The following is a 24,544-nucleotide window of genomic DNA, read 5'->3' on the forward strand; positions in this document are numbered from 1 at the left end:
CCATCTCTGTTTCATTATAGATTAAGTTTCACTGCTACCACTTCCACTAAGGCTTCCCTGAACAACCTGAGCCAATAGAGCTTATGTTTCTCATCCAGATTCTAATGGTCTTTGCTTTATGCTCCTTTATTAGAATCTGGACATGCACTTTTGTGTTAAAAGGTTTTAACATGTGCATTCCTTTTCATTAGAAGAGTGTAAGCAAATTGAGAGAGTGAGGCAGACTGGTGTACTTGAAATAACACAGACTTTGACATAGCAGGAACAGTTTAATCATTCTGAAAAAATCCAAAGCATCCCAAAAATGGGAAGTTACAAAACATAATATTTCTCACAAGTTGCCTGTCTTGTGTTAGAATGCCTGACAAATGTTTTTTCTTCCTTTATTCTATTTTTAGCTTCATACTTTTATGTTTATTGACACAGATGCATGGCAAATATTTGCAGAAAAAAAATCAAATTAAAAGATAGCTTTGTGATTCCAATCTTTCACATAGGGTTCATTTCTACATTTTAATTTCAATGCAGGTGACCTCTCATTATCTCAGACTTCCCACATCCCATCCAGGATGCCATCTTGTCCTCTCTTCCCCTTTCTTTTGCCTTAGTTCTGTCCTTGCCTAGACTACTCTCCTTTTCTTAATACCTGTGAGTCCCTTTATCTGTCATCATCTCTATCTTCTTTATCTGCTAAATCTTTTCCTTTTATTTTTTAAAATATCTTTACCATCTCTCTCCTTATTTTTAATCCAGGACTACCATTCTAGTCCAGTCCTTAGCAGAATTGTGTGAAATCACTAGAGGAACTGCAGGAAACATTAGTATCGGCTCAAGCATTAGTACTACTTAAAGGACGGATGGATGGGTGCTGAATGGATGGTTGAATAAACAATAGATCCAAACTCTGATCTTGTGCATTAATTTCCAAAACTGAATTTGATATAGGGTGTTTCTAGCTATTTCAAAAAATGCAAGGACTATTTCAAAACAAAATTAATTTACTTAAATATGGAAGTATGTATCATTAAGCTCTTTTAAGATTAAGTTTGCCAGTGAGTGTGGTTTGAAATGTGAGTAGTTTAAAGTAAACCAACAGTGTTAGAATATTTCCTTCCAACTAAATTAGGAATTGCCTCTTGAAGAAGCTCATTATCAGCTGCTGGCAATCTGTTAAGGGATATGAAGATGGACCTCAACCGTGAGTCCAAACTCTCAAAGGGGATAAGAACATACACTTCATATTAAGAAATCAGTATGGAAAAAAAAATCAGTATGGAGTACACCTGAATCAGTATTCAGCACCTGAATCCAAATTTTTTTGAAAAATCATTCACTCCAAATGACTTAACTCCAAACTGTTCCCATAGTCTCTGCATTTTAAAACTTACTCAGCTGCAGTTTGGAGATCTCTCACATCTCATATTCCAATAAACAACTCTAGGCCACATTCCCTAAATTTGCTTTCTTCTTGTTCGGCAGCCAGCCTCCAAGATGGCCCTCAATGATCCCTGCCTGCCAGTCTCCACACTCTGGAGTGGTCCTCTCCCATATTAATCCAGGTTTGTGTGACTGATAGACTTCTCTGGAAGTGATAGTGTGCCACTTCCAAGATTAATTTACAAAAGACTGTTGCTTCTCTCTTGGGCTCTCTTTCATTCTCAACCCATACCTATGACCTCATAAAGTCTTACATAACCAGTTGACTAAGGAAGAAAAAAACTCAGGCTGATTTACATCCCACAAATTCTGCATGATATGCAGATAGTACACAGAAATGAATGGCTGCAGCACGCTCGCCTCACTCTGGGATGGCCCTCAAGCAGAGTGGTAAAGGGAAATCCTTTAAGGGGGAGAGAATTATACCTTATTGTACATTTTGCCTGGAAAGAGATGGCCAGGGGTATGGATATACATTGACTCATGGGCTGTGGCTAATGGTTTGGCTGGATGGCCAGGGACTTGGATGGAACATGATTAGAAAATTGGTGAGGAGGAGGTGGTCTGGGAAAGAGATAATGTGAATCGACTTCTCCAAATGGGCATAGAGTGTGAAGATATTTACATCCCGTGTGGACGCTCATCAAAAGGTGACTTCAGCAGAGAGGGATTTAATAATCAGGTAGATAAGATGCCCACAAAATATGGATGTCAAATAGCCTCCTTCTCCAGCCATCTGCCATTGTTCAATGGATTTGTGAACAAAGCAGCAAGGATGAAGGTTTTATGTGAGCTCAGCAAGGCCTTTCATTCATCAAGTCCAATTTGACTACAAGTATTCCTCAGTACCTGGTCAACCAATAGCAAATACCAACAAGAAACGCTGATGTGGCACTTCCTGGGGTTCAGGTAGTCAGCTACGTGGCATACAGTTGATCATTTTAAATTGCTTCCATAATGGAAGCGGCAACACTTATTCAGAAGGGCAGAACAGACAGTTACTCGGGATGTGGACTTACCTCCCCCACCTGCACATCTTTAGGCAAAACTACCAGAATGCCTTACTTACAATCATGGGATTCCACATAGTGTCTCCTCTGACCAAAGAAGTGATTTCACAGCAAATTAAATGTAGGAATGAAGCCATGCTGATGGAATTCACTGGTTGAGCACCTGATTTGATAGAATGGTGGAATAGCATGTTGAAACTCAGTTATGGTGTCGTTGGGTGGTAAGACCTTGTGGATTTGAAGGAATATTCTCTAGGATGTGGTTAAGCATCCAAGATATGGTCCTATGTGTCTCCTAGAGAGAATTCACAGGTCTAGGAATCAAGAGATGAAAATGAGAGTGTCTCCTCTCACTCCTACCCCTGGTGATCCTGTAGCAAGTTGTGCTTCCTGTTTCTACAGGTTCAGGTTTTGCTGCTCTAGAAGTCGTATTTTCAGAGAGAGGATAGTTTCAGCTGGGGACCTATGATGACTTCATTGAATGGGAAGTTGGGGCTGCTGCTTAGCCACTTTGAGTTTGCATGCTTGTGAATCAACAGGCAAAGGTGACAGGCTGGGGTCATAGATCCTATTGGTGGAAATAGGGATGTCACTACACACTGGAAATAGGGAAGAATATTTCTGGAACACAGATCTGCACAAATCCTTATGTCCTATGATTAGAATAAATGGAACAATATCACAATCCAATTCAGGCAGGACTCTTAAGAGACAACATCCTTCAGGAATAAAGGTTTGGCTTCATTCCACCAGATAGGGAACCATGTTCAGCTGACTGTGTGCTGAGAGCAAAGGATTATGGACTAGATTGAGAAAGAAGATGGCTATAAACACTAGCTACAATCAGGTGACCAGTTGCAGAAATCAGAATCATAACAATTATGAGTGTTTCTTGCATATTTTGATATGATACATATAAAAGTATGTGACAAATGTTTATATGTATATTGACCAAATATTTTTTACTTTCCCTCTTTTATTCCCTTACCATCTATATAAGGTGTGTTAATGGTAGTTAACTTGATATCTCAATATTTAAGTTACAGCATAGTAAAAGATGAGTACAAATGAACTAGAATAGCTACATTTTTTTTTTAGCAAAGGACCAGATTGTAAATAATTTAGACTTTTCTGGGCTTTGTAGGCCATATACAGTCTCTTCTGTATCATTTTTTAAACAACTATTTATTTAAAAATATAAAATATATAAATGATGTTATTTTATATTTTCTGTATGTTATTTAAATGCTATAAGATTATTATAAAACATTTTTTAAAAGTTCTTAGCTCACAGGCGGTAGAAAAAAATCAGGTTGAGAGATCAATTTAGCCTATACACCATAGACTAGATTAGAAAAAAGAATGAACATTTTCCATAGACAAAAACAGAAATTTTGTATTACCTTCTGGGGAAAGAGTAGCCATGTATATGCAGAATAGGTGTATCATGTTAGGCATAACCTTGTTATTGTTTTTATTTGAAAATTAAGCATAGTTTGAGCACCAAGGTGACAAGTGGTAGACTGTGGTGGCTTTGTAGTATGTCAACTTAGCTGAAATGAACTACATTTCCCAGAGTTCCTTTCCCATCGTGTTGTCAGTTGGAATGGCTACAAGTTCTTGGGCAAGATTTGGAGGCAAAAGCCAAGCCACAGCCATTGTTGTAGAGGTTCACATATGTTGTTAGTCTCCAGGCTTACAATGGCATGGAGCAGTAGCCAGGCCTGCAACTGCTCTACCTTCTCTTGGATTCTCCTTTAGCTTCTCCAACTCTTGAGCCAGGTGATGAAAAATGCCAGCTTCTCCTACAGACACTCATATCATCAATATCAGAGGAACAGGAACTGCCGGCTTGTGCTTGTGGGTTCCAGCTTATTCTTGTAGTCTTCTACTTCACATCCTCTCTTCCTGACTCTGCCTTCCCAGCAGACTTTAAATTTCAGCAGCAGTTGCAAAGGCAAAAGCCTTAAATACTATCCAATTAGCTTCCACAATTGTGTAAAGTCAAATTCCTTTAAAAATTATGGGGATGCCTGGGTGGCTCAGCGGTTGGGTGCCTGCCTTTGGCTCAGGGCGCGATCCTGGAGTCCTGGGATCGAGTCCCACGTCGGGCTCCCTGCATGGAGCCTGCTTCTCCCTCTGCCTATGTCTCTGCCTCTCTATCTCTCTGTGTCTCTCATGAATAAATAAAATATTTGTTTAAAGTATGTACATACATATGCACATATATGTGTGTAATTATGTGTACATATATGTATGTGTGTATATAAATATATAATCTCCAAATGACATTGCTTCTCAGACTGGCACACCCTATTACTTAGTGGTAGTCTATCTTTAAGAGCTATTATACCATTCCCATCCCAGACTAAATGAACTAGCAAGTAGTAAGCCTTTGTAACTCAGAATCCTGAGTTTGGTATGTTGTCTTTACCCTGAGTGCTCAGTGAAAATCTGTGTCTACTGTTAAGGAAATTCCATTGTCTCAAACTCAACAAAGACTTTTGAGGAAACAAATTTTGCATAGTGTTAGTTTATTGTACCAAATTACTTCCTTATTATCTTTCTCACATTCAGAGAGATTCCAATTATAGAATGCATAGATTTCTATATACTGCTTTATTAACATAACCATAACACAAATTTATTTCAATACAAACAATTATATATAATCTGTAATCTTATTTGGCTCTGTTCTTTTATTTGTTTCTATCCTTACAATCCCATACTTTCACTAAACAGTTCCCATCAAGCTTACTTTGCGTCTTGCAGTCAGTTTATTACAGTGCAAAGCCAATTACTTTCAGACCATAGACTTACAGCCTGCTTTGTAGTCCTATGTCTTCCTATGGAACATACTTGATGAAACTTCCCTGCAATCCAAATTCCTTCATCTCAGGATTCCTGGTCCTTAGATGTTACTGGTTCCCATCAGAAGAGTAGGAGAATAAAATACTAAGTGGTGGCAGGAATGAGGGAGAACACAGCCAAAGGAAAGAAGATGAGTCAGAGGCAAAAATGAAGACTTAAAGAAGATGCAACAGCAACAAAAATAAATCCCTAACACTTGGTTCACATGTATTGTATGCTAGGCAGTGTGCTATGCTTTTTTTTTTTTTTAATATTCAGTTTACCAGAAAATATTGATTTTCTGAATCAATATTCAGAATCAATAAAGAACTGAATAAGTTCTTCCTTATTCATCTTTTATTATAAATTATTTTATACAAATAAATACAATCAAGAAACTTCAAAGAAAAATAAAAAATATGAACACTCATGTTATCACCACCCAGTTTAAGACACAGAACTTTTTTTTTAAGTCTCTAGTATATTTATTTGTATAAAGAGTAAACAAAGTGCATATAGAGTAGTCACAGGTTTGACCCATGGTGATGTAGGGTTATTGAATAAATTTAAGTGGCAAGTTTATTGTTGCCATTACATCAATCCAGAGCTCTTTTTCAGGCTCAAAATGTGAAAAGTAATGATATCAAACAAATGCTAGACAGCATTAACAGAAAGTTTTTTCAGACTCTTGGTCATAAAGTTCTTATGGTTCACACTGAATCAGAGAGTAGACATTTTTGATTACCCAGCTACCTCCAAGCAAACTGAACACTGTCTAATAGAACACTGACTGGTTGCATACAGCATCCAAAACCAATGCTGGAACAAGTGGTAGAGTTATAAAAGGATATACATGAACATTTCTTAAAAGCACATACGATAGTCTCCTCTTTTCCCTTCTTGATACATCATCCTGATTTCCATTATGCCCAGAGGTAGCTAACAGATCTGCATTTTGTTTGTCTCATTTCTTAGCCCTCCTCAGAATTTGGCCTCATATATCCTAAAACAATATACTTAGTTTTGTTTGTGTACTTCATATAAGTAAAATCAAATAGCATAGAATCAAATTGCATTAAATCAAATTGCATATGATTTCTTTTTGCACTCAACCTTATGTTTGTGAAATGAATCCATGCTCTGTATGTGTGTGTGTGTATAGTTATGGTTAATTCATTTTCACTGTTGTAGGTTCTATGGCTGTACCCCACCTTATCCATTCACCTCTCCATAGACGTGTGCATTATTTACCATTCTGGTACAGTAACTAATTTTATTTTGAACATGGTTGAACATATCCTGATCAACATGTGAGTGATTTTCTTTTGCCTGTGAATATTATTGCCGGATTTGGTTATCCTCTACAAAGTAATTCTATATATTTCCCAAAGCAGTTGCACCAATATATATACCCATCAGTATCATTTAAAAAGTTCCCTTTAAAAAATAAAAATTTAAAAATAAAATAAAAAGTTCCCTTTTCTCTACATCATTGCCAGTTGTTAGCATTGTCAGGCTTTTAAATTTTTGCCAATATGGTGGGTGTGAAATTAAACCACATTGAGCTTTAGTTTGCATTTTCCTGATAAATAAAAGGATTGAGTATTTTTCATATGTTTATTTGTTTTTCATCTTAAAATCATATTTGTTGTTGTTTTTCTACTACTGGATTTTTTTCCTTTCCTATTTTAAAGAGTTTTTAGTACTTGTTTATATATTCTGGAAACTAAACCCTGTCTCTTCTGTGCAGCAAATACTTTTTCCATTTTGTGGCTAATCATTTAGATTTCTTTATGCTAAGTAACAAAAGTTCTTAATTTTAATATGCTTAAAATGTATCAATCTTTCCTTTATGGCTTGTGCTTCTCTGTCTTATTTAAGATAATATTACCTACTTTGAGCTCTTAAAAAATTCTATTTATTTCAATAAGTTTTAGCATTGCCTTTCACATTGAGTTATTTAATTCACTTATGTAATAGAGACACATTTCATTTTTCTATTTGACATTAAAAAAGACTACATTTCCAGCCAGCCTTATAGTTTGGTGGAGCCATGGGGAATATATCTTGGGCCCTAAAAATTTCCTGTATAATTCTCAGTGCTCACTTTCATTCCCTCTCCGCCCACAGATACAGAAGAAGCAGAGAACTAAACCAAAGAGAGGACAGAGCCACTAATTAGAAAGATGCTGGGTCTGTGAATGATAATGAGCATCAGGGCATCAACACATCTCTCCTCTAAACAGGCATTGGAATGTGGCACAAATAAGTAAACCTCTTTAGGGTTAATCCATTATAATCTGGAAAGTTAAGGAAAATAGCATATCCAACTAATAAAAACCGGGAATTCATTTTTTTGTGTGGTAAGAAGGAAGGGTCCAATTCATCGCCTTCATTTGAATAAACAATAGTCCAAGCTTTATGTAATAGAGTAAGTCCACCATTTCCTCATTCACCTGCATTGCCACATCTGTCATATGTCAAATTTCCAAATATGTGTGGAAATGTGCCTGAGGGGTTCAATTTTATTCCTGCATTAGTACTGCATGGCTTTAATCTCTATAGCATTAGGATAAATCTCATGATGTGGTAAGACAAGAATTCTCACTTTATTCTACTTTGTGGAGAATTTCTATGCTTTTCTTGGACCTTAACTGTTCCATATATAGCTCAGAATCAGCCTCATAAATTTATGGAAAAACTTTATGAGATTTTTACTGGAATTTCTTTGAAGCAGTAGATAAACTAAAGGAGAACCTAGTTCCTCAGAATATTTAGGCGTCTTATTCATTAGTTTAGTACTTGGTATTTTTCAATATGGTTTTCTAATTCTATCCAGAAAAGCATTAACTCCAAATATTAGATACTATTTGTGATAGGCAGAAGAATACCCCCTTTCTCAAAGGTCAACGTCCTAATTCCAAAAATCTACAAATATGTTAACCTATATGATAAAATGGACTTTGTAGATGTTATTAGGGCTAAGAATTTTAAAATGGGGAGATTACCTGGAGATTATCCTGAGTTCAATCTAATCACAGAGATCCTTAAAAGCAAAGAACCCTTTTCCTGGCTGTAGTCAGAAGGAGTTTGTCTATGGATAGAGTATGCTCAGAAAAACGCTTTGAAAATGAAGAGGGACAAAAGCCAAGGAACATGGGTGCCCTCTAAAGATGGACATGGTTGGGGATCCCTGGGTGGCTCAGTGGTTTAGCACAGCCTTCAGCCCAGGGCATGATCCTGGAGTCCCGGGATCGAGTCCCACGTTGGGCTCCCTGCATGGAGACTGCTTCTTCCTATGCCTGTGTCTCTGCCTCTCTCTCTGTCTCTCTCATGAATAAATAAAATCTTTTTAAAAAATTTAAAAAGCAAAGATGGGCATGGCAAGGAAACAAATTCTCCCCTTAGAGCCTCTGGAAAGGAATTCAGGCCTGCTGACACCAGGTTTTAGCCCAGTAAGACGGCATCAGACTTCTAACTCACAGAACCCTGAGATAATTAGGGTGTGTTTTTTAAAACCATTAGATTTGTGGAAGTTTCCTATGGTGGAAATAGAAAACTAATACAATATTATTATTGTTCTATATAATTAGAGTTTGTTCAACTTTATCTGTATATTAATAATTTTTGTTGCTAATGATTCTTTCTGAATGACAGACCATCTTCCTGGCATTGTTTTCGTTCTTTCTGAAGTAAGTTTCAGAGAGTAGTTCACTGAAAGTCTGTTTACGGAATTCTCAGGTTTTTGCTTCCCTTTATTTTGTCTTTGTTTTTGAAAAAGTTCTACTGACTATGTAAGTCAAGGTTGACAGTTATTTTCTCTCAGGCCTTTGAAGATACTCCACTGTCTTATTAAAAAAATCAGGTATCTGACTATTTGATTGTCTTTCATTAGGTAGCCTGTCCTTCCTCTCTGGCTACATTTAAACTTTCTGACTGAGGTTTTCTTCAGCTTCACTGTAATACATCTAAATGTATTTTTTTAAAGATTTTATTTTATTTATTCATGAGAGACACAGAGAGAAAGAGAGGCAGAGACACAGGCAGAGGGAGAAGCAGGCTCCATGCAGGGAGCCTGACGTGGGACTCGATCCTGGGTCTTCAGGATCATGCCCTGGGCCAAAGGCAGCACTAAACCACTGAGCCACCCGGGCTGCCCTAAATGTATTTTTTTTTTAATTAAACCTTTTCTGGGTGTTTGCTTTGTTTCTTGAGTATGAGGATCCATGTCTTTCACATTCCTCATCTTTTCCAATGTTTTGTCTTCCCAATTGTCTCTGTTATCTTCTTTTGCAACTCTATATGTTAAACTTTCTCACTCTATCTCCTAACCTGATTTTGATATTTTCTGTTTCCATGTCTTTCTGAACTTCATTCTGGATAATTCATTATTGGTGGTTGTTTGAAAGTGGATACAGTTGAACAGAGACAACCACCTGTGTCATCAAGGTTAGAGGCCATAATGCGAAGATTGAGCATTGGAAATCCTAGGATTCTAGATCAAGTAGAAGAGGAGATGCAGTGTGGAAAATATTAACAAAGTATGGAGAACAGGAAGGTAAGGTATGTAGAAACTTTCAAGATAACGTTTAGAAAATTATTTCTGAAAGGAAAATAATGGGAAGCCTATGTTAAAGAATTGATTTCAATCTCCCACCCTGGCATGTGAATAGAGAGAATGTACCTTATATGCATTTTTCTCTGCTTAAAGTCAGAGAATATATGGCATTAAAAAAAAAATCAGAGGGAATGTCCTGATCTATGTATGAACTAGGCCACAAAATTCAAGGGCTAAATATGTTAAACAGGAAAGGAGTGACAAACTTAAAATATGTAGGATGGAGAAGAGTCACTACAAAAGGCTGAAGTGCAGAGACACTGTTGTGATTGTAAGCACAAGCATTTTCTGTGTATTCTTATTGATAGTACCAAGTAGTGTAAGGTACATTTCTTTGTAAAAAATCAAAATATCACATCTAAAGCTAAAACCCCTTTGATTATACCAATTTCAGAACATTCTTCTTCTAGAGCACCCACTATCTAGACCTCCTATTTATATAAAAAGATGCCCCAATAAAACACATAGACCAGTTGTGTGTGTGGTGAGTGTGTCATTTATGTATGTATCTCAAATAAGGTTGGAAAACTTATAGGTAGATGTGGGATACTAGAAAGCCAGAATGAAACTGACAATATTCTAATCAGGAACTAGCCAGGCCCTAACAAGGGACTGACAGAGCAAAGGAAGTTGATAAATGAGTATATGTGAAAGAAGAAAGATTTGAAAGTAAAGATAATGCCAGAGATTTGGGCTTAAGTACCAGGATAGCAGCTGGTGATTCCCTTGGTATTTAGGAAGTAGGGCAGTTGGGAAAATTTTAAATGAAACAAAGACATTTGTCTGAGGCACACTGATTTGAAGTGGAAGTGACCTCAAATCTGATTAAAATCTTTAATCAAATGACAATTTTCTATGACTTGAAATGTACTTATTTGACTATCTATTTAATAACTGGTCTACCCTATGGAATATTGATGGATATTTACCTCTATTCCAGTAATTTTTATTTTCTGAATCCTATATTCTTTTAAAAGATTTTTTCTTAAAAATATTTTTCTTTTAAAGAATATTCTTTAAAAAATAATTCTTAAATAAAATAATAATAAAATAATAAATTCTTCATTGGGCAGAACTATGTGACCTCAGTCATCACTTACCTTCTTTTGACTTGAAAATGCCTATGTTTAAATAAGGGGACATGGATTTCCTTTTCTATCATTATTGCAGACTAGGTACTGTAACTTACCCTTCTGCTGAAAACAACTATGAATGTTGAAAATTTTTATCTACCTCCTTAAATGCATTGATAGGATAACTACAAGGCAAATAAAAAACTCAGTGAAGTCAGGATCCCAGAAGTGTTCTTATATAAGAGGATAGGGGTAAGTTAGAAACAAATCCAAATTATCCTTTCTTAAATGCTCCATCCAATACCCAACACCACACAGAATTCCAGGAAATTTTCCTACCTTAAACTATGGTGCTTAATGTAAAAGTAAAAAAAAAAAAAAAAAAAAAAAAAAAAAAAAAAAAAAATCCCTCTTGAAAATTGTGAAACAAATGCATACCCTCAGGGTTTATACTTCAATTTACATTGACTAGATTCTCTGAAAAATCCTTAAATCAATAATACTGTGGTTTCAAGTAGTTCTGGCCTGGTTGTGTCCCTCCAAAATGTGACAGAAGCAAATGCAGATGCTTTTTGGAGGACCTTACCTCCATCACACTTTTTAAAGAATTCTGATAGATAATGTTCTACATAAGATAACAAACAGCAGAAAAAGACTGTAAAGGACAAAGGGGTATGAATTATCAAATATAGTTTACAAAAGAACCATATTTAATATGTTTCAGAAATACAAGAAAAATGAGCAGGAAAAAAATAAGATACAAGAAGGGAACAAGCATTTTTTTTTTTAATTTTTTTTTTTAATTTTTATTTATTTATGATAGTCACAGAGAGAGAGAGAGAGAGGCGCAGAGACACAGGCAGAGGGAGAAGCAGGCTCCATGCACCAGGAGCCCGACGTGGGACTCGATCCCCGGTCTCCAGGATCGCGCCCTGGGCCAAAGGCAGGCGCCAAACCGCTGCGCCACCCAGGGATCCCCGAAGGGAACAAGCATTTTTGGCAAAAAAAAAATATAGAACCTCTAGAAATGAATTTTATAATAATTAAATTAAAAATTCTGTGGATCACATAAACCTCCCAGTAGAAAATTAGAGGAATAATAGGTGAACTGGAAGGTGATCTGAGAAACTACTTGGATGTAGATTGAGAGACAAAGAGATGGAAAAATATACAAAAGTAATAGTAGAGATATGGAGCAAAGAGTGAGACAATTTCTCCTTTAAAGAGGAGAAAAGAGGGAGAAGGTAGTAGGGCAAGATTTGAAAATTTTCTCATGATAATCACTGGGTGCTATAAGGAATTATTGAATTGTACTATATTATACAATTGTACTATATTGTATACCTGAAGCCACTATAACATGGTATGCTAACTATAAAAAATAAATAAATAAAACCTATGTGTAGAAAAAATAAAAAGCAAAATATAAATTAAAAACATTTTGAAAATTTTCCAGAATCAGTAACAATAATGCATACATACTCTCAAGAATCCCCAAATATTGCAAACATAAAAGAGTCCAGATCTAGACAAATCATATTGAAATTGTACAGCAGTAAACTGCAAAGATATCATCTTAAAAGACTCTTTGTATTAACAGATGCAATAATAGACTGGGGATCAATGAACTCTTTCTGTAAAGGAACAGATGGTAATTACTTTAGGGTTTGAGGGCTGTACGGTCTATGTTGCAAATACTCAGTTCTGTCATTATAGTAAAAGCAGCTACAAACTTTGTAAATGAATAAGAATGGATATGTTTTAATAAAACTTTATTTACAAAAAACCAGGTGGTGATTCAGATTTGGCAGACAGGCTATACATAGATTGTTGACCTTTGGTTAGACTGACATCTGACTCTTTAACAGCAAAAATGGAAGAGAGAAGGCATCTTTCTTTTTTTTTTAAGAGTTTATTCATTTATTTAACACAGGGAAAGAAAGAGAGCCTGCCTGTGCAAGTACAAGCAGGGGGAGGGGCCAGAGGAGGGAGAGAGAGAAGTAGGCTCTCCACTGAGCAGGGAACCTGGGATCATGACCCAAGCCAAAGGCAGATGCTAAACTAACTGAGCCACCCAAGTGCCCCAGGAAAATATCTTTAATAGAGTTAAATAAAAACAGTTGCCAACCTACATTCCCATAGCCAGCAAAATAGCATTCAAGAATGACGTAAAATGAAGACATTTCCCAGAAAAAAAAAAAAAAAAAACAGAACAAGACAAAACCTTGGTAGATTTTTACCACCAGTTCATCTTCACCAATATTCTAAGGATATACCCTTAGATGAAAAAAAAGTGATCTCAGATTTAAAAAAGCAATAAAAATAATAAATATGAGAGTAAATAAAAAATCAAAATCAACAGTATAAAACAAAATAACAACAATGTAAAAAAAAAAAAAAAGAAACAAAAACAAGGTAGAGTTAAAATTCCCCAAAATAATAGCATTTACTATGGAGGGGTGACTAGAATCAAGCACTCTAAGTCCTTGAATTGTAGGAGGAGGATAGAAATATTGACTAATTTTAGACAATGAAACTTTATGTATATAAATTAAATATATGTAAATGTATGTAAATTTAACTTTCTAAAGTAAGAACTACAAAATGGAAATAGAAAATGAAAATCCAAACTAGTAAAGGGGAAATAAAATGAGAAAAAAAATCTGTCTAAAGAAAACCAAAAAAGAAGAGACATTATCTATATAGATATTGCTTATCTATAAGATCATATAAATAAGTCTACATATATAAGCAATTGAAACTAATATAAATATACTGAATGCTTCGAAAAAAATTTTGAATGTTGATGCTGGTTTAAAAAAAAGTCCTCCATCTACTACTTTAGAAAAAAATAGCAATTTAAGCCTAAAGCAAGCAGAAGAAATAGTAAAAAATTAGAATGAAATCAATGAGATTAAAAAGAGTAAAACAATAGAAACCAAAAGCTGGTGCTTTGAAAAGATCAATAAGCCAGCCTAATGAGGAAAAAAAAGAAGACACAAATTATCAATATCAATGAAAGAGGGGTCATCATACTGATCCTTTGGGCATTAAAAGGATAATAAAGGAACATTACAAACAACTCTATCTCCACAAATTTGATGACTTAAATGAAATAGACCAATTCCTTCAAAGACACAAACTACCAAAATTAATACACACACAAAAATAAATCATCTGAATGGGCCTATACCTATTCAAAAAACTTGAATCATTAGTTCATAACCTCCCCCTCCAAAAAAAAAAAAAAAAGAGAGAGAGAGAGAGAGAGAAGCAAACAAATAAAACAAAACCCAAACCAAAAATGAACGCGGTCCAGATGGTTGCATTGGTGAATCCTATTAAATATTTAAAGATGAAATTGTACCAATTCTCCACAATCTCTTCCAGAAACAGAAGCACATAAAACACTTCTAAGCTCACTTTAGAAAACTCTTAGCTTAGAAAACACTCCTAAACTCCGAGGCCAGAATTAATCTAATTTCAAAGCCAAACAATGACAGTACAAGAAAGGGAAGCTATGAACCAATATCTCTCATGAACATACAAAAATCATCAATAAAATGTTAGCAAATCCATTTCAACTATGTATAGAAAGGAATCATACACCATGACCAAGTGGGATTTGTTCCAGATTCAAAATGTGGAAATTAATCAAAGTACTTCACTACATCAACAGCCTAAAGACCAAAAACAAAACAAAACAAAAAACACATGGTAATATCAATTGAATCAGAAAAAGCATTTAAGAAATCCAATACCTAGCATAATAATATCACTCAGTAAACTAGAAATAAAGGAGAATTTTCTAAACTTGATAAAGAACATCTATAAAAAAAACATGACAACTAATATTCTATTTACTGGTGATAAACTAGATGCTTTAACCGTAATATTGGGAATAGGTCAAGGGCATCCCCTCTCTCATCACTCTTATTTAACATTTTAATGGGGACCTAGCTGGTTTAATTACATGAAGAAAAGGAAATAAAAGTATACAAATTGGAAAGGAAGAAATAAAATGACTTTATTTGCAGAATGATTATATGCATAGAAAATCCCACAAATTTGCCAAAAAAAGACAAAAACCAACAAAACAACAGACTTATGGACCCCATAAGTAAGTATACAAATGTTGCAGGGTATAGATTAATATACAAAAGTCAATGCTTTCCTATATACTAGCAATGAACAATTGGAATTTGAAATGTTTACGAAAACCATTTACAATAGCACCCCAAAAGAAAATGCTTAGGCATAAATCTAACAAAATATGCAAAGGATCTACCTATGGAAAGTTACAAAACTCTAATGAAAGAAACTATAGAAGATCTAAATAAATAGATATTCTGTGTTCATGGTTTGGAAGATTCAGTATTGTTGTCTTCCCAACTTGATTTTCAACACACTTCAAATCAAAATCCCAGCAAGCTATTTCATAGATAATAACAAATTTATTTTGAAGTTTATGTGGAGAGGCAAAAGATCTAAAATAGCCAACAGAGAACAAAAAGAACACAATTCAATTTCAATACTTACTAACAAGCTACAGTAATGAAGACAGCCATGGTATTGTTGAAATAAAAGGCACACAGATCAACTGAAAAGACCAGAGTCCAGAAATAGACCCATAGAAATATAGGTGCTGATCTTTGACAAAAGAGCAAAGACAATTATATGTATTGGTTTACTGTTGCTATTGTAACAAAATACCATAAATTTCATGGCTTACATGGCATAAATTTATTATGTTATGATTCTGGAGGTGAGATGTTTCACATGGATCTCACTAAACTAAGATCAAGTTGCCTGCAAGACAGTTCTTTCAGGAGTTATAGGGAAGAACCCAGTTCCTTACCTGTTTCAGCTTCCAGAGGCACTACATTCTTTGGCTCATGGATCAATTCCATCTTCAAGGCCAACCAAGTCTTTCTCATATTGTGCCAGTCTGATGCTGTTTCTATCAACACATCTCCTTCTCTGACTCTGATTCCTTCACCTCCTGTTTTCACACTTGAGGACCCTTGTGATTATTGTGGGTCCGCCTCTATAATCTTAGATAATCTTCCCATCTCAAAATAATCTGGATAGCAATCTTGATTCCATCTGTAACTTTAATTCCCCCTTGCCATGGGGCCTAACAATTTCTGGGTAATTAGACATGAGCATCTTCGGTGGGGGTGGGGCATTATTCTACCTATCACTGCAACTCAGTGGAGAAAGAATGGTCTCAACAAATGGTGCTGAAACAATGCATGTCCATATGCAAAACTGTGAATCTAGCACAGATTTTTTTACAGCCTTCACAAGAATAAACCTGAATGGATTATGGGCCTAAATGTGAAATACAAAACTATAAAACTTCTTAAAGAACATGTAAAAGAAAGTCTATGTGACCTTGGGTTTGGTGATGAGGTTTAGGTAAAATGCCAATAGCATGAATCACAAGAGAAAACATGGATATGCTGAGATTTATTAAAATGAAAAACTTCTGCACTGCATAAACACTGTCAAAAAAATTAAAAATAAGCCATAATCTGAGGGAAAATATTTTAAAACATCTATATGATAAAGAACTTGTATCCAAAACACACAAAGAGCTCTTAAACTCAACAAAAAGAAAATGACCCAATTTAAAAATGGGCAAAAGATCTGAGCAGAACTTCAACCAAAGGAGATATATAGACAGCAAATAAGCAAAGAAAATATGCTCAACATTATTTATCATTCAAGAATTACAGATTAAAACTGAAGGGAGATATTCCTACACATTTATTAAAAGAGCAAAACAAATAAACAAAATAACCCAAACCTGACAATATCAACTGCTGTTGAGGATGAGCAACAGGAACTCTCATTCTTTCTTGGTAGGAAACCAAAATAATATAGATTCTTTGGAAGATTGCTTGACAGTTCCTTACAAAGCTAAACATAATCTTACCATACAGTTTAGTAATTGTACTTCTATTTATTTACCAAACTGATCTGAAAACATGTCTACACAAAAACCTGCTTGTAAATGATTGTAACAGCTTTATTAATAATTGTCAAAACTAGAAGCAAACCAGATGTCCTTTGATAGGTGAAATGATATACAAACTATGGTATATCCATATATGGATTATTATTCTATGATGAAAAGAAATGAGTCATCAAGCCATGAGAAGACATGGATGAATTTTAAATGCACATTGCTCCATAAAAGAAGCCAATCTGAAAATGGTAGGCACTGTTATTCTAATTAAATGCATCCTGGAAAAGGGAAAACTAGGATGATATTTAAAAGATCAGTGTTTGCTAAGAGTTTGGGGGATGGAGTAGATGAAGTGCAGGGCAATGATATTTTAGGGCAGTGCAACTATTCTGTATGATATTATAATGGTAAAACCATGACAATGTGCTTTTGTCAAACCTGTAGAACTTGACTATATCAAAATAAAATAGCTTTTGCACAGCCAAGGAAACCATTAACAAAACAAAATGCAACTTACCGAATGGGAGAAGATATTTGCAAATGATATAAATGATAAGGAATTAATATCCAAAATATATAAGGAACTCATACAACTCAACACCAAAAAAACCCCCAAACAGTCTAATTAAAAGATGGACAGAGGAACTGAAAAGACATTTTTCCAAAGAAGACATACAAATGGCCAACAGACACATGAAAAGATGCTCAACATCACAAATCATCAGGGAAATGCAAGTCAAAGCCACAATGAGATGTCCCCTTACAACTGTCAGAAAGTCTAGAATCAAAAAGATAAGAAATCACAATGTTGGTGACGATGTAGAGAAGAGATCCCTTGTGCACTGTTGGTGGGAAATGTAAATTGGTGCAGCCACTACAGTAAACAGTATGGCGATTGCTCAAAAAATTAAAAATAGAAACACCACATGATCCAGTAATTCTACTACTGGGTATTTATCTAAAGAAAATGAAAACACTAATTCAAAAAGACATATGCACCCCTATGTTAATTGAAGAATTATTTACAATAGCTAAGATATGGAAGCAACCCAAGTGTCCTTCTATAGATGAATGAATAAAAAAGAAGTGGTAAATATATACAATGGAATATTACTCTCCCATGATAAAGAATGAGATCTTGACATTTGCAACAACATGGATGGACCTAGAGGGTATTATGCTAAGTGAAATAAATCAGCCAAAGAAAGACAAATACCATATGGTTTCACTCATATGTAGAATTTTAAAAACAAAACAAACAAAAACCCGACTCTTAAATACAGACACCTGGTGGTTGCCAGAACCAACACGGAGGGGTGAAATAGATAAAGGGGATCAAAAGTACATTTATCTTGATGAGCACTGAGTAATATAAAGAATTGCTGAATCATTATATTGTACACCTGAAACTAATATAATACTGTATGTTAATTATATTTCAATTTAAGGAGAAGAAAAAAAAAACCCTGTAGAACTTCATAGCACAGAAAATAAATTTTAAGATATGCAAATTAAAAAAAATCTTTTAGGGGGTGCCTGGGTGACTCAGTCAGTTGAGTACTGGATTCTTGGTTTCAGCTCAGATCGTGATCCTACAGTTGTGGGATTGAGCCCCATGCGGGGCTCTGCACTCAGCACGGAGTTGCCTTCAAATTTCCTCTCCGTTTCCTTCCCTCCTGTCCTCTCTCTCTCTCTAAAATAAAAAAATTAATTAAATATTTAAAAAAAATTGAGAACGTTATGGAGTCCCAGTGTGGAATGCAGAGTGCAAAAAACAATTTATCTTTATTATAAATATTAAAAACAGCTTCACTGACGGAAGTATGGGAAAGAGTTGTTGACCTAAATAACTTTGGAAATAAATGGAGTCTGTAAACAAAAGGCAAAAGAATCTGTAAATAAGTGTTATATTCCAGTTGATAAAGTTGTTTCCCTTGGAGGTGTGTGTAAAATTTTTGATACTACTCTACACAAATACTGGAACTCAAAAATTAAGTAACTGGATGGCAGAGGGTGGGAGCCAAGTTTCTCACTCTTGGAGTAGGAGGTTACGCATTGCAAGAAAAGGGTATAGTGATCTACATAATAATTGATTAGAACTGGGGACAGCAATACAAACTCATGTTTAGTGTGTGTGTGTGTGTGTGTGTGTGTGTGTAGAAATAGTATAAATATGTGTTTATATACTTGGGTTAGAATACACATATATTTCCTTGATGTATCAGCTGAGAGGATCTAGAAGCAATGATACCTCAGTAGCAGTTGAGTACACCTAATACCCAGATCTCGGTTTCTAATACCACTCTCTGATTTAAAAAAAAAAAAAAATAGGGCTTCTTAGGAAAATGGCTGATATTAGGTCAGGGAAAGGAAATAAATAAGATGAATCTGGAGTATCTTCTTTTGCCAGAGAGTAAAGGAATGCTACAAGCAAACAATAAAACCCCCTACAAGGGATCCGTGGGTGGCCCAGAGGTTTAGCGCCTGCTTTCAGCCCAGGGCATGATCCTGGAGTCCAGGGATCAAGTTCCACATCGGGCTCCCTGCATGGAGCCTGCTTCTCCCTCTGCTTGTGTCTCCGCCTTTCTCTCTCTGTCTCTCATGAATAAATAATAAAATCTTTTTTAAAAAATGAAATAAATAAAAATAAAACCTTCCACAATGATGGGGTATGTCAAATGGAAACAGGAGTCATCTGGAAGAGCTCCTAATGGCCAAAACTGGAACAATTTGAGCAATATAATAAAGTATTGAATTATAATCTGAGGTAAAAAATAATTATCTGTGAGTTCATAACCATATAAATGATTGAATAAGTGGGAGGGAAGAAAAAATCCAAATCATTTGTGTAGACTGCCTGCCTGCATGGAGATGGAGCATAAACTCTTACCTCCTTAACAGTGAGCTGCATATGTTGACTTTCTTCCGAAGAGTACAGTGTGAAAAAAGTAGAGAGAAACTTTATGGTGGGGAAAACTGACAAACATTGCTTCGGCCAGGTTATCAAGGTCAACATCAACAGTGATAAGTCATGTTGAAACTATGTACCTTTGATACATGTAATGAAAAAATACCTTCCCCCTATCATCTTCCTTCCAAAATATATATAACACATCTAATCGTGTGTAACCATGTATAAAGCATTAGATGAATCCCGATTGGGGAACATTCTACAGAATACCTGATTCCTTTAATCTGCCAAAGTCATGCCAAAAAGTGTAAGTCTAAGAAACTGTCACAGTCATGAGGAGCTTATGGAGACATGATGTCTAAATGTAATGTGGTATCCGAGACGGATTCGGGGAGCAGAAAAGGGACATTATTCCTAAATACTAGGAAATCTGAATAAAGTGTGGATTTGATAACATATCAGTATTGGTTCATTAATAATAAATGTGCTATACTAATGTTACATGCTCATAATAAAAAAAATTGGTGTGAGATACCTACAATCTCTCTGAATTATCTTCACAATTTTTTTCTAAGTCTAAAACTGTCCTAAAATAAAAACGTTCACTTAAAAAATTATTTTTTTAAACCAGAAGAAGGTGAAAGGAAGAACAAAATACTTGGAAAAAGTGAAATGGACAAATGGCACAAAAATAACATAATTACATTGTTTATAGGACGAACTCTAGTTAAGAGGCAGAGATTGTCAGACTAGATCAAAGAGTAGGATTCAACTTAGGTTCTCTAAAATTGGTACATTTTAACCATATGGATACCAATAGATTGAAAGTAAAAAGATGGGAAAAGATATATCATGAAACCTGTAAGCACGAGAAAGCTAGAGTGTTTATATCAATATGAAATAAAGCATGCCCCAAAGCAGGGAATATTACCAAAGGGAAAGAAGAATATTTTGGAGTGACAAAACAGCCTATCTTAAATATACGCTACATTCTACAGTCCTTTTTTTTCTAAAGGGAGGGCTGGGCTACATGATTTCTAAAATCCTTCCTGTTCTAAGTATTGTGATTCTAGGGCTGGCCAGTGGCAAGTCTGATTTCTAAGAGTGAGCACATCTTGCTCTGCGTCTACAAGTCCATAAAGGGCTATTGGATTCACATGGATAAATTCTGATGGGCTCTTTCTGAACAGATTTGTCTATGTAGAAAATAATGCAGAATATTTTGCTTGAATTCAAATGAAATTTGCATTAACCTTTGTAAGTGGGGAAGCATAAAGAAATAGCACAAGAGGTTTGTAGATATACCAGACCATAAGATTGTTTGCTTACGAAAGCTGTTGAACTATTTATTTGATCCACACCACACACATTTTGGAAGCATTGAACTGAAAGCATAATAGACCCTAGGGTGTGTATGTATTCTAGAGAAAGAGAGAGACTTGCATTCAAATGAATGCATTTTGTTTAATGCATGTTTTAGAACCATACTTGAAAAGTACTCTATGAAATTTCAATTTGATTTTGCTGGGTCATTTTCATTTAGAACTTAGTAAAAGCTAAACTGCCTAATGAATATTTAGTATACCTTAGACAGTTCAGCATTTTCAACCCTGCATTAAATTGACACATCAAAACAAAAATATATTATTTTTCAAATTCTTCTTGGTTTTTCCTTTTGTGCCTCCTAAATAAAGACAGTCTGATAGCTGGAAATACTGGTATAAAATGAAGAGGGTAATGAGTAGGAAAAGAGAGGTTAGGAAGGTATAATCAATTGTGAGCTTCAATGCAATCATAAACCATGAGAGCTAAATAACTCCTATCTCTACCTTTGCCCTTTCGTTGTAATAATGCACACGGAGATTTTTAAGTAATATAAGCTTGAGATAAAAACTGAAAAGTTCAATTATCTTAGCAATGAAACATTAGGAAGGAAAAATGGATATGTTTGAATAAGTGATAAGAGTGGAAATATAACATAATGATATTTCAGTTACAAAATTAATTTACCTCAGATATAAGAGGGTACATTTTCCTATACTGATTGTTAATAATTTTTTTGGCTTAGTTTAGCAAATTGTAAATCTTCCCTGTTGATGTCTAGTAATTATGTATTCATTTGAATTACAAAAATTATTATCATAATATTTTAGCCTCTTGGGAGCTACAGATTTTTTTCCATATTTCAACCATTTCTGCATTTTCTGGAACTCAGAATGACATATTCATTTTTCAATTTTTATAGAAATATACTTGAGTTTAAATTTGATGTGATTCTAATTTGCCTTGTTGAAAAAAAGAACTCATTTCAAAGTGTGTGCATGCATACACATGCATGTGGTTATGTGTGCACTTGTGTGTATAAAATAACCAGGTTACCTCACTGGAATAAAAAGACACTGAAGAACTGGGTTTATATTAAGTTAAGAGAGAATAGAAACAGAGGAATGAGAAGACCACAAACTGAGGGCAGGGTCATTCTTAGTTTAAACCTAATGAAGGCAGATGGGGTAGGAGGGGGCAGGAAAGCGGGAAACCAAATACAGTCTTACTCCGTATGCATATAATAAAAAAAGTCAGCAAATTATGAAAAACAAAAATGTTACACAGATTGTTTTATAGTGAAAAGCTTAGGTATAAGAGAAAAAACAATTTGAAAGAAAATGGAATAGTGCCATTTCCTCTTTCATTTGCCATTGGTTCCCTAAATAGGTATTGAGTCTCTTTGAAGTGCCCGGACACTGTGCTGACTGGAGATGACACAATGTCTAACCTTCTCAAGACCTTCCATTCCCTGACTGGAAGGCAGTGCGGCGTGGGAGCTTGCCCATTGTTGTATGGCGGCCAAGAATGGAGGTTTGGATGGAAATATGGAGAGTGAATACTTCTAGGATTTCCCAAGGCCAGTATTTCCGTGACCTTCATTTCCACTTCTCCCAACTTCATCTTTTTGGGGGGAGTCTGAGCACGAGTTCCATGTATGTAACCTTAAGATTATTTCTACCTGCAAGTTGTTTGAGCCACCTCCTTCCTCCTACCAGCTTCTCTCCTTGTGTCCAACATTAGTACAAGACCATGTTTCTAAATATACTTCCTAAAAGACCCCAGTTTCAATGAAAGTGAATCATTCACATATTCCAAAATGGGCAGAAAATCTGGGGAAGGGGGATGCGAGCAGTTCAGCTGTTGTCTACTCTTCTCTTATGCTTTCCCTGATGATGTGTGCATTCACGATTTCTGCATTTTTCTGACTTTCCCTCTTGAAGTGACCCTCCTTGTAGACTGGAGTCCTTCAAGTCTAAGAACATATTCTAATCCTCATTGATATTATCCCCTTGTCCCACCCAGAGTTCAGCAGCTCGTGGAAATCATTAGATTACATTAGAATGTACGCTCACATTTTGCTGGTGAACATTTGACACCCCCTTCCTGCCTCCCTAAAAAACAACAGCAAACCTGGTCACACAGGACCTAGCACCTGGCAAGGATCTTCTGCGAAGTATTTCTGGAAGTCCTCAGAGGGTGTCTCATGGGTACACAAACAAGTCTGTGCCTGTTGGCTGCTGCACAACCCCGCCTCCTACCTCTGGCTGACAGCCAGCAGTGACGCAGGTGCTCTGCCCCTGCATTTCCAGGATGTCCCCTTGGTGCTTGTTGCAGAAATTTAGGCTTGTAAAATGTTATTATTTTGCTTACAGTTGTTCAATTTTCAACTGCAGACAGTGGCAGCATATATTTCTGAGGTGCTAAGTTAGTGTCGTCTACCTTTAGGAACTACTAGATTTGCAAATATCTTAGCCCCAGCTATTGATGGGTATAAATAATTATATGTAACATCTTTAACTTAATTGCCCTCCACTATTGTAGGGCTACTTTAATTGCCAAGCGATTTTTCTTAATGCCGATGCAAAAAAAAAAAAAAAAAAACCAAAAAAAAAAAAAACCCACAAAAATCAAAACCAGCACCAGCACCACCCAAGCTGTATTATGACTCATGAAAAAAAGTTAAAATCTACAATATTTATTGATATTTTACTTCCTATTTGAATAGCCTTAGATATCATGAATTTTGCCTGAAATATCCATCCATTGTTCTTTGAAACATAATATGGAATCTGTTTTGTCATCTTTTCTGAGGGTATAACAGTGGGCTTAATTTCTCTTCAGAAAAAGGTCAGAGTTGTTTTGTTTGTTAATTACCATTGAAGATGAATTTTGTTTTTTTGTTTTGTTTTGTTTTTTAAAGATTTTATTTATTTATTCATGAGAGAGAGAGGCAGAGAGAAAAGCAGAGAGAGGGAGAAGCAGGCTCCATGCAGGGAGCCCACCATGGGACTTGATCCTGGGTCTCTTGGATCATGCCCTGGGCTGAAGGTGGCGCTAAACTGCTGAGCCACCCGGGCTGCCCTGAAGATGAATTTTGATTGCCAGTGGCCACAGTTAGGGAGGGCCCAATGTTTCCAAATAGAATAATGCAGAATTATTCTAATGTAGCTTTAATTTGGCAAAAGTAAAAAAAGTTGTGCATCATAAGTAACTACCAAACACAAATTGCTTGGCTGTGCCTCTTTTTAGCTCCATGTACAGTTGCTGGTAAAAGCAGAGTACCTGAGTCTAAGTTTATACTTATCAAAGGTATAAGAAAAGGCAACATAAAAAAAAGCGCAGTGT

At 35.5% G+C, this 24,544-nt stretch overlaps 1 protein-coding gene and 1 long non-coding RNA gene across 5 annotated transcripts in view; one reads left to right on the forward strand and one right to left on the reverse strand.

Moving 5' to 3' along the window:
- FANCL (FA complementation group L) overlaps positions 1–24,544 on the reverse strand; it is a 370,306-nt gene that overhangs the window by 220,962 nt on the left and 124,800 nt on the right. The gene's annotated exons all lie outside the window — the stretch shown is intronic.
- Positions 1,720–22,958, forward strand: LOC112672750 (uncharacterized). The gene is made up of 3 exons (XR_003144483.3): positions 1,720–1,827; positions 9,707–9,855; positions 22,586–22,958. It is a non-coding gene; the product is annotated as an uncharacterized LOC112672750 (long non-coding RNA).

The sequence above is a fragment of the Canis lupus genome, chromosome 10 (genome assembly GCF_003254725.2).
Source record: "Canis lupus dingo isolate Sandy chromosome 10, ASM325472v2, whole genome shotgun sequence".
In the NCBI taxonomy this organism is placed as follows: Eukaryota; Metazoa; Chordata; class Mammalia; order Carnivora; family Canidae; genus Canis; species Canis lupus.